The 10969-nt window shown below is 40.0% G+C and overlaps 1 pseudogene; it reads right to left on the minus strand.

Moving 5' to 3' along the window:
• Positions 1-1298: 1298 nt before the first annotated feature.
• LOC116137362 lies at positions 1299-9436 on the minus strand (annotated as a pseudogene).
• Positions 9437-10969: the final 1533 nt, after the last annotated feature.

A 10969-nucleotide genomic window follows, 5' to 3' on the forward strand; every position in this document is an offset into this window, starting at 1 on the left:
TGGGATGTTGAGGCTTTTGAAGAGAAAGTGCTGGTGAACAATTAAAAATGGAGCCCTAAATTTTCAAAAAAAAAAAAATTTATTATATCATTTATTTAATTAATAAATAATTTATAATAAAAAATTTAAATTTAAGTTCATCTTAAGGTGTTTTTGGTGATTAACCCTTTCGAAGACAACTTTTGAATTCTAAAAGCTATAAATACCGGCTTTTGGAATTCTTTCATAAAACAGATTATTTCATAATCAGCCTGTTGTATAATCACTTTTCAAATTAGTTTACCAAACACTTTATAGGACATAGATTATGAACTAAGTGATTATGGGAGAAGCTACAACAATCCCAAACTAAGCCTTAGTTAACCAAAAATTTTCACCCAAATTAAATTCATATTGAGTTACGGAACTGAGAATTTAATCTGATTGCAAAAGGTTTCTGTCCACCTAGGCACTGAGCAAAAATTGAATCAATGTTGTAACAAATAAATGGTATTCCAAGCTCATACTATCAAAGGACAAAAATAGCACATAAATTTTAAAGCAAGCTGCAAGCTGACCATTGGTAAAAAATCAAAACTAGAGCAACTAAGTGATTCTAGGGCCTAGCTTATAGTAACACCCATCCTTCAACGTCGAATAGAAAATGAAACGAGATTAAAGAAACAGACATCAAATATCACTCCACAATTGAGAAGATGAACTTACCAAGCCACAAAGATATCAATGACAATTTCAGTTAAAAAGTTCAAATTGATGAGATTGTGAGTTTGTCAAAATCTTCAATTTGACAGGTTTTCCTCCATCTGGAAGACAGAACATGAACAGCAGTGCTAGGAAAAGCTAGACTCAGAGATTGCTTCTTTCCTTGTGCATGTGTCTCATGTTTACAGCATAATAGGACAAGTCTTACCTATGATATAAAAAATAAACAGGTAAATAAGCCAATGTGGGAATGTGTTGGACATCTTTACCTAGAAAACAAACATATATAATCACATCTTATACCCTACAAAAAGATATTATCAAGTATATCATACCCGAATTTCTTTTCCCAGTTTTGAACTCAAAGGATGACCATAACACTAGCACGGTTCATAGAAATCACTGACTACCCATCTCTTGTTGCACGATGCAGCTGCGAAGACTATATCTCCAACTATAATCATTACATATGTTACCTATTTTTCATCCAAATGTCAAATGCAAATATTGCCAGAGCAAAGCATATGATTCCAATAATTAAATTCACATTCCATTCACCAGCGTGCTTCATACATCCCAATCTGATCCAATCAACTTTAGACAACCCACTTTTCTTCATCCAACTCAGGCACTGCAACATCTTCCCTCATTATGCCAGCGTAATCATCAGTTACATTTGCACCAGCCTGAACAAACAGTTCCACTACAGCAGGCAACATACCATAGTATCTCTTCAAATCATTAACCAATTTTTTGCCGCTTTTTAGATCTTGAACATGCCATACATACACTGGAGGAACCAAGTCATCAACTGTTGCCTCCTGCCATGCATGTTGCCCATCCCTCATCTGGTGCTTATAAGCTTGGCAATTCCTCACTCTGTGACCTTAGGCCCCACTTGGACCTCTGAACAGTATCCACAGGTTTGGACGGCATAATTCTGCATGAGTTTGGATGCTCCTGACCGCACTCTCTCCCACACCTCCATACCTCTAACAGCAACATCTGTATGGATGTCAGAAAAAACAGGATGCCTCCATTGAACGACATTCGTTAAGCCAGATGACAAAACATTGAAACAATGAGGACATAATTCTATGCAGTTTCACTCGGCTAGAGAATCAGATTGGGAAAAAAATAAAGAAAAAGAAGAAGATTTTATCAAAGTCATTAATAAAAGATAATAGCAACAAGAAGGGGGACTAGAGGAATCTAAGACGCTGAATACGTTTTGGCACTGCAGGGAAGAGTCAAAAGTCAAATTCTGGCCCAAATTTTGACAAATTAATTTCGGATGAAAAGCGAAAATCTAGTAAGTATCACTTATACCGAGGAGAAAAAAAGGAAATCAATAATAAATAGAACCTTGTGTATCATCAGACAGCATGTCCATAAGCTTGTTTCTTCACTTGACTTCTTTCTCTTAGGCATGGCAATGGGGCGGGGCAGGGCGGGGATCTCATTCACCGTACCCATCCCCACCCTCAAAATCATTCCCCACCCCCGCCCCATCCCCTTACGGGGATGACAAGAATTCCCCTTCCCCGCCCCAAAGGGGAATGTTAGAGCCCGTCCCCCGTTAATTTTATATAAACATAAATTAATTTGAGCATTACCAAACACAATAGTTAATTTTCGTCCACATGACAAACACTTAAATTAATCGTTTAAACATAATTAATTTACATAAATATGGGTCAGGGTTTGTTCTTGTTAATTGTTTAGGGTGAGGGAATTAGAAAAATATGGGTTTATATAGGAAGGATAATTGTGTAATTAGATGAAATATAGAGATATAGTGAAAAGTAAATATTATATACATTTTTTTAATTTTATATTATATACGGGGCGGGCCGGGGGAAAGGTATCACCCACCCCCGCCCCATCCCCGGGACAGGGATTAAAACACCCCCCACCCCGCCCTCTCCCAAAAAACCTGGGGCTTCCCCATCCCATATGGGCGGGCGGGACGGGTCCCCGAAATCTCGAGGAACATTGCCATGCCTACTTTCTCTTTCCCCAAAATGCACATGTGTCCATGCCTTTGCCAGGTGCAACTTCTTTGGGAACTTTCCTCAAAATCTATAATTTTACCAGCAATATTGTAAGCAGGAAAAACCCTTCTCCTAGTAGGGTACTCAGGGATGTCAATGCCTGCTTGGATGCACATTCAACAACTGCTGGAATCCGATCCACTCAAGCCTCTCATTATGAGAAACAGCTCTCCCTACCCTGTCATATAGAAAGATTCCACAAGAGGCAAAACATGCTTCATATCCCCGATACTCCAAGTGTGTTCTTTGTTTGGGGCTACCTGCAACGTTGCATGTTCTGATCTTAGGCGGTGGATGACTGATAGGTTCACCTGCAATCAAAACCCAACACACAACCAAACCACAGCAACAATAATGCAAGAACAGACAATCTGTATAACCCAATATATTTATATTAAACGATAAGAGAAACAAATGGAATCAGATGATAATGGAATGAAGAGTATCTGTAGCCATAAATCCTAGCATTTCGAGGAGCCAGGAACCTCCACTGTTTTACCACTCAAAATTCTATATATCCTGCTACTAAGACTCATTCTATTTATATACTAAACCCTTTCCATAATTGCCCTTACTCACACAATTCTTTTTCTCCTAACAGACTCATACCCACATTACACCTGTGATTTATGAACCCTACACTGTAACAACCTCTTTACTGCCTATTATGCCCCTTAAGGGTGTACACCTTATGCACTGTAGGTTCCCCCCCCTCGAAAAGTCACCTTGTCCTAAAGGTGAAACTGAGGAAACTGCATTTTAATCACTTCATACGGTTCCCAGGTGGCTTCAAACTCAGGTAAATCCTGCCATTTGATGAGGACCTCCTTAGAGCCATTCAGAAGAGTGCGCACAGATAGGACAGCGGCAGGCTGGACCATCAATTCCAGGTCTTCAGAGAGGGATTCCGGTAGGGGTTGGATGGGCACCGATTGATGTAAACTCCTCTTGAGCTGAGAAATATGGAAGACAGGATGAATTCGAGCTGTGGGAGGCAGATCCAATTTGTAAGCCACTGGTCCAATTCGTTCCAAAACAGTGTAAGGACCATAGAAACGGGGGCTGAGTTTTTCATTCATTTTCCGAGCCAGACATTTAAACCTGTAGGGCTGTAGCTTCAGAAAAACTGAGTCACCAGGCTGGAAACAATTGTCTCGCCTATGAAGGTCTGCATTTTTCTTCATGTGAGCTTGAGCCAAAGCTAAATTATCCTTAAGCTCCTTTAACATGGAATTCCTCTCATGCATTTGTACATTTACATCTTCCACGGCTGATGGGCAATCTGTAAATTTTAAAAGTGTGGGGGGATCTCTTCCATAGAGGGCCTTAAAGGGGGTCATCCGGATAGAGCCGTGATAAGTGGTGTTGTACCAGAATTCGGCCCATGTAAGCCATATAGGCCACTCTCGTGGCCGAGAACTGCAGAAATAGCAGAGATAAGCCTCGAGGCACCTATTGACCACCTCCGTTTGTCTATCAGTTTGTGGATGGTAAGCCGAACTAAACTTCAGGACGATACCAGCAGCTTTGAACAATTCCTGCCAAAATTGACTCATAAAAAGTTTGTCTCTGTCAGAAACAATGGAATTTGGAAAGCCATGGAGCTTGACCACCTCTTTAACAAATATGGCAGCCGCGTCCTTTGCATTTTAGGGGTGACCAAGACTAAAAAAATGACTGTATTTAGTAAGTCGGTCAACCACCACAAAAATGGTATCCACTCCCTTCGAACGTGGTAGTCCCCCGATAAAATCCATAGAGATATCCTCAAAAACCTGATTTGGGATGGGTAAGGGCTGTAGGAGTCCAGTTGGCTTTAATGATGACTGCTTGTTTAGTTGACAGGTGGTGCAGGCCTTGATAAAGCGTTGAATATCTACCCTCCCAATATACCACCGAAGAGACTCTCTTATATGTTCTAAAGAAACCCGAGTGGCCTCCACTAGGACTCTGATAGAACTCAGCTAGTAATGTTGAAACAAACCTGGACCCTTTTGGAATTACCAGCCTGTTCTTTACAATAGGCAGCCCCTGCGGAGTTGATAGGTGGGTCGACTAGAAAAATTAAGGAGAAGGTCTTGTATGATTACCCGTAGTTTCGGATCTGTTTGTGCCTCTGACACCATGTTCTCATACTCAAAAAATTGTACCGCAGATAAGGCCGTAAGGTCTGCCAACTCAGTCCCGTTTTCTTTTCTTGAAAGAGCGTCTGCCACTCTGTTCGAAGACCCCAGATAATACTGAATTTCAAAGATAAAACCCATGAGTTTGGAAATCCACTTGTGTTGTTCAGAGGTTTTGGCTCTCTGGTCCATTAAAAATTGGAGGTTGCGTTGATTAGTCTTTATTATGAACTTCCCGCCGAGCAAATAGTGACTCCACTTCTTGACCGCAAAGACAATGGCCATTAATTCTCACTCATAAACTGATTTGAGCTTGGCTGTAGGCGATAAGGCCTTGCTGAGGAAAGCTATGGGGCGAGACTGTTGCACCAAAACAGCCCTAAGTCCTTTACTTGATGCGTCTGTCTGAATCTTAAACGGAAGTGTGAAATCTGGAACTACCAACACCGGAACAGTAGTCATTGCTTCTTTGAGCCTATCAAAAGCCAATTGGGCCAATTCATTCCAAGTGAAAGAGTCATTTTTTAGCAGTTGAGTGAGGGGCTGTGCGATGGAACCATACCCCTGTACAAATCTCCTATAATAACCAGTCAGCCCCAGAAAACCTCTCAAGCCCTTAACATTCAGTGGTCGTGGCCAAGAGACCATGGCCTCAATCTTCTTCAGATCTGCCTCCACTTCCTTTTCCGATACCAGGTGGCCTAAATACTCCAGCTTAGATTGGCCAAACGAACACTTTTTCTTGTTAACAACCAACTCATGTTCTTGCAAGATCTGAAATGTTAGTTGTAAATGCTGGATGTGGGTGGAGATGCTAGGGCTATAGATAAGCATATCATCAAAGAAAACCAGGATGAATTTGCATAGGACGGTTCTAAATACTGAGTTCATTAAGGCCTGGAAGGTTGAGGGGGCATTAGTGAGACCGAAAGGCATAGAAAGGAACTCGTAATGCCCCTCATGAGTTCGGAAGGTTGTCTTTGGTACATCAACCTCTCGCACCCTGATTTGGTGGTACCCTGATTTTAAATCCAGTTTTGTGAAAATTGTCGCACCGGTCAACTCATCCAGTAACTCCTCAATGGTCGGAATTGGGAATTTTTCGGGTATCGTAATGTCGTTTAATGCCCTGTAATCTACACAAAATCGCTAACTTCCATCTTTCTTTTTGACTAATAAGACAGGGCTGGCATACGGGCTAATGCTAGGTTGAATAATTCCGACAGTCAACATTTCCCCAACTAGCTTTTCGATTTCGTTCTTCTGAAAGTACGGTTATTTGTATAGCCTGATATTTGGGGTTTGGAACCTGGTTGGAGTTCTATGGCGTGGTCGTGGACCCTATGGGGAGGTAGTTTAGGATTTTGGTCAAACAATTGGTGGTAATTTTCTATCACCTCTAATATTTTGGGATCAGTTTCCTCCTGTACTGAATCCTCTTTCAAACCTATGGCTCCAAACTCCACTACGTATCCAGTTCCTGCAGATTGTAAGGATCTGACCATAGTTTTCAGTGAAACTTCAGCCTTCACCAGTAAAGGATCCCCTCGCAACTTTACCCTTTCTCCTTCCCAGTCAAATTCCATAGTTAGCCTTTTCCAATTAGCACTCACGTCTCCCAAACTACTCAACCATGTAATTCCCAACACAACGCCTGCACCTTTTAATTCAAACGGAAAAAATTCTTGTTGGATCTCAAGCCCCTGGAGTTTCAGCCTAACTGCATTACAAATTCCCTCTCCCCGAATGGTACATCCATTCTCAACCATTGCTCCAAAGGGTTTTCCCTTATCCACCTTCAACCCTAGCTTCTGTACAATCTCATGGGAAACGAAATTGTGGGAAGCCCCACTATCAACCAATACCACCACACTCTTATCCCCAATCTGCCCTTTTAACTTCAGAGTTTTTCCCGAAGAGATACCCACAATGGAGTTCATCGAAAGTGCTAAAGATTTACCTTCACTGTTGGGCTCATCGTCAGTTTCTGTCTCGATTTCCGGTGGGGTTGTATCTTCGTCATCCAGGAGTAGCAACACTTGCAGAGATCTGTTCTTACACTTGTGGTTAGGGCCAAATTTTTCATCGTAGCGATAGCACAGCCCACGCTCTCTTTTATACTGTATTTCGGCCTCGGAGAGTTGTCGAAAGTTGTTGCTCCTGTTGCTAGACCCCACAGACTCAATCGATTTCTCCTTTCGCTTAGGACCCTTGCTGGAGTTTGACGAAAACTGAATGGGATCTGGTGGTTTTGCGCTGGAGTTCCACCAGTTTAAACGTGAAGCCTCTAGGTTTGGGTTGACCCATGAATAAGACTCCCCTCTACCCATTTGAGTTTTAATTGTTTTGGGCCTATTCCTTTCTTCAACCCTGTGGGCCTAGTCCATCAGCCCAAACAATGAATTTGGTTGACTTAATCTTATTTCTGCTTTAATTTCCTCCTTCAACCCATTCACAAAACTCTTTTTTAACAGATCTTCTCCCAGCTCCTTCAATGGTGCAGCGTTAGCTTTGAACTGTTCTCTGTACTCTGTGACTGTCCCTTCTTGTTTCAAGGCTACTAAGGCCTCATAAGCAGATCCTTTAAATGATGGGCGAAATCGATCAATCAGTGCTGTTTTGAATGCTTCCCACGACTGAAATGGTGCTCTGGATTCAACCCATTGATACCAGTTCAGAGCTCTCCCCTCTATGCAAACTGCTGCTGCTTTTACCATCTCTGTCTCCTAATAACGGTTGATGGTGAAGTAACGATCTGCTTTGAAGGACCACCCAAACGGATCTTCTCCATTAAAGATTGGCAACTCCAGTTTGCGTATGTTCTTTTTCTCCTCTTTCCCAACTTCCCCACTGTTCTCTCGACCTTGATCCTTATCTTCACCTGAGTTCTGGTTCTCCGCTGATGAAGAAGATTTCTCTCGATCTCTTCTTCCATCTTTTTCTTCTCTCATGCGCATTAATTCACGCATTTCTGTCAGATATTCCTTAACACTACCCATGTCAATCTTTAACGTACTTATGTCTTCCTTTACTGTCTTCATCTCCTTCTCTACATTATCCATTCTATTCTCCATTTTGGATTTTACCATTCCCCACTTTGGCTCTGATACCAATTGATAGGTTCACCTGCAATCAAACCCAACACACAACCAAACCACAACAACAGTAATGCAAGAAACAGACATCTGTATAACCTCTAATATATTTATATTAATCAGATAATAGGAAACAAATGGAATCAGATGATAATGGAATGAAGAGTATCTGTAGCCATAAATCCTAGCATTTCGAGGAGCCAGGAACCTCCACTGTTTTACCACTCAAAATTCTATATATCCCGCTACTAAGACTCATTCTATTTATATACTAAACCCTTTCCATAATTGCCCTTACTCACACAATTCTTATTCTCCTAATAGACTCATACCCACATTACACCTGTGATTTATGGACCCTACACCGTAACAACCTCCTTATTGTCTATTACACCCCTTAAGGGTGTACACCTTATGCACCGTAGGTTTATCAATGACCAACATGAACTTCTCCACATAACCTGTAAAAGACAAGTTAGCAATCATAAAAAAGGTTTATGTCAAACTATCAATCAGATCAATAATAAAAAAAAACCAGAATTTCCATTTACACTTCTTTATCCTTTCCACTTTCAAGTTTACCACTGTATATAATTTTGTTTCCTATCCGAGCTCCTAGGTTTGGACTTCAATAGATTGGGCTCACAAGAGAAGTAGTATTCTTCCAGATCGTATGCATTCCTTTTCTTATATGGCTCATAAATATATATGTAACATGGTTAGTCTTCTAAACTTTGGGCATCTGTTTCTAGAACAAGCTAGAACATGTTATACAAAATTATAATTAGAGGTCAATTATAAATTCTGATTATACAAATTCATACTTATTTCTACCAACAAAATAGTAACATCATTACTCGTCCTTTAAAGGACCACCAGACAAAACCACAAAAAGATGATCAAAATCTACAATACTCTACCTTTTCTGTTACTTTCCGCACTCATTTGAAAAAAACAAACAAACTCCACAAACCAATGTAGAGACAGCATAATTATTAAAAGATTATGCCTATCCGCAATTTCCTATACTCAACTCAATAGTCTAGTCTCTTAAACAGTGATTAAGAAAGCTGAGTGCTCACCTGCATGTATATATGGAGATACTCTCAACAACTATTGAAACACAAGCAAATAATTCAGTTCTGGCTGCATAAACTTCATGAGCAATTGGTATCAATTCCTTGATCAATAATCCATTTTCTGGAGGCCGTAGTATCTTCTCTTTCACCATCTGCCGCTGTTTCTTTTCCCATCTAGCTAAACGCTTAAGTTCATTAATACTTGTGACCAACGGTTTCCGCTCATTTTTCTTAAGCTTCCTTGGGAACTCTGGGTGGATCGACCCAGTAGAGTACATACCACAAGGATGCTTTAACTTATTTATAACAATAATGTTTGCATTAGAATTTTGCATAATCAAATCATGCAAATTCACAAGGCTTCGAATTCCTCTAGGCAGCATTGTTCTGGTATTCAAGATCAGACATTCTAATGTCAGAACAAGAAAGCAACCAGGAATTAAAGAAGTAACAGTGCTAATTTACAGGGGAAAAAAATGTAAACCCAAGACAAGTGTGCCATATCCATATTATACATACAATTACCAGGCAAATAACTTTTGAAAAACATTAAACTAATCTGATATGCTTAAGAAATCATTTTGTTACAAGGTCTGATCAATAACACCACAACCATTCACAAATTATTCAAGCACTACATTATGTAAAAAAGAATCAACAATCTTCAAGAGTTTCCACTTATGGTTCAACATTTACAGCAAACTGGACATCTTATGACAAGTGGTACCACAGAAAAATCACTACCAAGAAAAGAAAAAAAAAAAAAAAAAAAAAACCTCAAACACAATCCCATCAGTTAGTTATGCATTTTGACAAACAGTTTACATGCAAAAGGGAAAATACAAACCTATAACATAAACTCTTAATAACCCGTTTGGCCTAGAGGCTTGTTTCGTGGGTTCAACAAAACAACATATCATTCGACTAGTTATAACTAGGGATGAGACGCGAGCCGAGTAGCTCGCGAGCTACTCGAGTTCGGCTCGTCGTAAGCTCGAGTTCGATTGGAAACCAGTCGAGTCGAGCTCGAGCTCGAGCAACTCGTGAACAGTAATGAGCCGAGTTCGATCTGAGCTGAGCTCGGCTTGTCGAGCTCGCGAGCTTAAACGAGCTTTTGGGGTCAATTTGTAAGATTTTAAAAGTTTTATTTTTAAGTTGTTAAAATTATAGACAACACTCATGACCCATTCACAGACAAAAACGACAAATCCATTTCAAAGCTCAAACAAAAACTCAAAAGCCATTTGGGATTTTTTCTTTCAGCTTCAAAAATCCAACTTCATTCATCTTCTTTTTCACCTTCATTCATCCTCGGTTCCATTTGAGCTTAGAATGCAAAAGAAAAATAATGAAGGAGAAAATCTGAAGGAGCGGAAGAAGAAAGAGAAGAGAAGGTGAGAATAGAGAACAGAATATGGAAGAAGTAAAGACGAAAGAGAAGAAGATGAGGAGAATGAAAAAAAAAAAAAAAAAAAAAAAAGACGAAGGAGAAGGAGCAGATCTAACTAAAGAAGTAAGAAAAGAGAAGAGAATAAGGGAGAAAGAGAAGAGAACGGGGAGAAAGAGAAAAAAAAAAAAAAGATGAGGTAATAAGAGGTGATAGGTGAAAAGAAGAAAGAGAAAATGAGTGGAGAAAGAGAAAATACAATAATTTAGTACTGAGCTCGATTAGGCTCGATTAGACTCGAGCTCGACTGTAATTTTATATTCGCGAGCTTGAGCTCGAACATGAATATTAAAGCTCGACTAAGCTCGGCTCGAGTTCGAGCTCACAATTGTTTATCACGAGCTGAGCTCGAGTATCGAGATACTCAGTTTGGCTCTGCTCAGCTTGTATACATCCTTAGTTATAACCTATAATCGGTTTCAAATGATATTAAAATAGAATAAATAAAAAAAAAAAAATACAAAGCAGA

This window comes from Pistacia vera, unplaced genomic scaffold, assembly GCF_008641045.1.
Source record: "Pistacia vera cultivar Batoury unplaced genomic scaffold, PisVer_v2 Contig323, whole genome shotgun sequence".
Lineage (NCBI taxonomy): Eukaryota > Viridiplantae > Streptophyta > Magnoliopsida > Sapindales > Anacardiaceae > Pistacia > Pistacia vera.